This window comes from Gossypium hirsutum, chromosome A02 (assembly GCF_007990345.1).
Source record: "Gossypium hirsutum isolate 1008001.06 chromosome A02, Gossypium_hirsutum_v2.1, whole genome shotgun sequence".
NCBI classification, from domain to species: Eukaryota; Viridiplantae; Streptophyta; class Magnoliopsida; order Malvales; family Malvaceae; genus Gossypium; species Gossypium hirsutum.
The window spans coordinates 82,979,530-82,983,293 of NC_053425.1; the positions used below are offsets into that span (position 1 = coordinate 82,979,530).

Genomic DNA, 3,764 nt, shown 5'->3' on the forward strand with positions numbered 1-3,764 from the left:
TGCAGAGTGCGCGATTCCGTGCATTTCCATGTTTTTGGGCTTAATGGGCCAAAAACGGGATAATGGGCCAACGGGCCCAAGTTGGTAAGAAAACGCGGTAAGTGTTTCTGATCGTACGTAAATGGCTATGTTATGTATGAAAACCTTAAGAATAGTGAAATTACTTGAACACCCCTATTATGCAAAATTACCGTTATACCCCTAGGGTTATTTTTTTTCTGAAAAGCATGATGTTCTGTTTCTGTATACGTATGCCATGACATATTATTTCTGTTACATGGGGACATGGTTTATATTATGGAGGAAGCGTCCTGGTGGCTATGCCACAAATATCTGATCTGGTGGCTCTGCCACATATATCTGTTCTGGTGGCTCTGCCACGATTATTATATGAATTAGTGAATTTGATGCTCCTAATCTTTTAATTCATGTTTCTATACTTAAGTGAGCATAGGGGAGTGAAAGGAGAGAAAAACGAGCCAAATTCTAGCAAAAATAGCTTTTTTCAGGATCTACATGGCTTGGGCATTTCCACACAGGCTGGCCACACACCTATGTGCCAGTCCGTGTCGATTTCGCACCCTGCTTCCCTGTTATATTGAAAAACCCAATTTTTAGGGTTTTTAAGCATTCTAAAGTCTATAAATACACACTAGAAGAGGACCTAAGGTGAGCACGTAGAGTAGAATGCTGAAATTACTCGAAGAACGCTGACAGACTCAACTCAGAAGCGGGATCTCCTTCAAGACTGAAGATCTCCATTTTTTGTTGTTTTCCTATTTTTTGAGATGTTTTCCTTTCCAAGTAGGAACTAAATTTCGTAAATACCTAGGGAAGATGAAACCTATGATAGATCTTATTATTTGATTTTTCTGAATTACATGATAAATATTTGTTCTTGATCTCAATTATGTTTACTTACCTTCATGTTTAATGTTTTCAAGATATTAATTCATGATTGATGTGCTTATTCAGCGATCAAAAGTTTCTGTTTAAGAGTAGATCTGGCATAATTAAGTGGAGTTGCTTGCAATCTTAGATATAAGACGACATAAATCTACTGGATTAGAGTCAAATCTAATAGGGGAATCCATAGATTGAGTTAATGCGACAGTAGGGGTCTTAATTAGAAAGAGATTTCAATTAATCAACCTAGAGTCAGTTATTTTTACTCTCGAAAGAGATACTAATATAATTTAGGGATTTCTACGGATCAAGTCAAATGAATAAATCGTTTAATTCATATTTAGAATAAGAAGTGAAGTTTAGGTGGATTCTTTCCTCGGTATTGTCTTTGTCATAAGTTTTCTTCAATTATTTTTTCAATTTACTCTCTGTCGCTTAGTAATTATTTTAGTTTAATTTTAGATTAAAAACAACCCTTCCATTTATAGACTACATAATAAAAAGATAGTAATTACTAGTACTTTTAGTCCTCGTGGATACGATATTCCCTACTCACTGTAGCTATAGTACCAATCGATAGGTGCGCTTGCCTTTGTCGTATTTTAGTTAGTTCGTGATGTCATCAAGTTTTTGGCGCCATTGCCGGGGACTAAAATATTAGGAACACTTAATTTTTATTACTTTACCCAGTTTTATTTTTATTGCATTTTATTTTAGTTTTTACTTTAATTTTCTAACTTTTCTTTTATTTGCTTCTGGCAAGTTCCTTTAGTTTATGACTAGAAGAAACTCTTCAGGACCTCTAGTATTTGACAGTGAGATCGAAAGTATAGCTCGCAAAAACCGTAGAGAAGCAAGGTAGAGTCGACAGAGTACAATAGAATAGTTAGAGGACGTTGTTATTAATATTGAGGAGATGGCAGAAAATCATAATAATCAGCTACCTCTTGTGGTCTGTAAATCCTATAAATCTGAATCCTGCTCCTCGTACTATGTACGATTATGCCAAGCCCAATTTAACTAGGGCTGAATTGAGTATTGTTAGACCTGCTGCTGCTGCAAATAATTTTGAACTGAAACCTAACACTATTCAAATGATTAACAGTTTGTTCAGTTTGATGGTTTGCAGACGAAGACCCAAATACTCATTTGGCTAATTTCTTGGAATTCTGCGACACTTTTAAAATTAATGGCATTTCTGAAGATGCCATTCTCCTTTGGTTGTTTCCCTTTTCGTTGAGTAATAAGGCTAAACAGTGGTTGAACTCCTTACCACGAGGTTCTATCACTACATGGGAACAAATGACCAAAAAATTCTTGTTGAAGTACTTTCCACCGGCTAAGACATCCAAGCTTAGGAATGATATCTCTTCCTTCATGCAAATGGATCTAGAGACTTTATATGATTCATGAGAGAGGTATAAGGATTTATTGAGAAGTTGTCCTCACCATGGTTTACCTCTATGGCTACAGGTTCAAACTTTCTACAATGGTTTGAACCCCTCAACTAGGCAATTTATCGATGCATCCTCTGGTGGCACTCTAAATAATAAAACACCTGAGGAGGCTTATGAGTTTATAGAGGAGATGTCACTGAATAATTATCAGTGGCAAGTCATGAGGACAAAGCCGATGAAAGCAGTTGGTGTTTTTAATGTTGAGGCAGCCACTATGTTGTCAAATCAGGTATAAATTTTGCATAAAAATATTGATGGTTTATATGGTTCTATGCAGGTATATTCGGTGGTGCAATACGACTCAAATGGAGGAGGAAACCATCCAGAAAATCAATCCTACAACCTAAGCATAGAAGACGAACAAGTCAACTATATGGGTACTAATTCTAGACCTCAGAATAATCCCTATAGTAACACTTATAATGCAGGTTGGAGGAACCATCCAAACTTCTCTTGGGGTGATCAAGGAAATCAAAGACTACAACCCACTCCAAGCTTTCAACCAACTTACCAGCAGGAGAAAAAGCTGAACCTTGAGAAGATGTTGACGAAGTTTATTTTGGTGTTAGAAACTCGTTTCCAAAACACCGAAACAATACTAAAAAATCAACAAGCACCGATTAAAGGGCTTGAGAATCAAATTGGACAATTGGCAACGATGATTTCAGAATGGCCACAAGGTAGCTTGCTAAGCAATACCGAAACTAACCCAAGAGAGTGCCTTCATGCGATCACTGTTCGAGATGAAAAAGGGTTAACTAAATCTGAATCTGAACCGAGGTAAGAAACTATGGTAAGCAATGGTAAGGTTGATGTAAGCCAAAATAAGCAAGATTCAATCGGTAAGGAATATAAACCTCATGTGCCATATCCAAATGTGATAAAGAAAGACCACACAAATGAACAATTTGGTAAATTCCTTAAACTGTTGAAAAAATTACATATTAACTTACCATTTATTGAAGCTCTTTTGTAGATGCCAAATTTCGTCAAATTTTTAAATGAGCTTTTAGCAAATAAGCGGAGTTAGATGAATTGTGCACGTGGAGCTAAATGCAGTGTGCTCAGCCATTTTGCATAATAAACAACCCAATAAATTGAAAGATCCAGGGAGTTCTACTATTCATTGTTTAATTGGTAGTTTAAGTGTTAATAATGCTTTGGCTGATTTAGGGGCTATTATTAATGTCATGCCCTACAAAACGTTTAAGCAACTAAGTCTTAGGAAACCCAAACAAACTAGGATGAGCATTCAATTGGCAGATAGAACAATTAGATTTCCTAAGGGTATTGTTGAAGATGTACTCGTCAAAATTGATAATTTTATTTTCCCAGTTGATTTTGTTGTTCTAGAAATGGATGAGGATAGTGACATACAGTTGATTTTAGGACGGCCCTTTT

At 36.2% G+C, this 3,764-nt stretch overlaps 1 non-coding gene across 1 annotated transcript; it reads right to left on the reverse strand.

Annotated features, from left to right (window-relative positions):
- Positions 1–2,256: 2,256 nt before the first annotated feature.
- On the reverse strand, positions 2,257–2,363 carry LOC121216375 (small nucleolar RNA R71). Its single transcript, XR_005912562.1, has one exon. It is a non-coding gene; the product is annotated as a small nucleolar RNA R71 (small nucleolar RNA).
- Between the last annotated feature and the right edge of the window lie 1,401 nt (positions 2,364–3,764).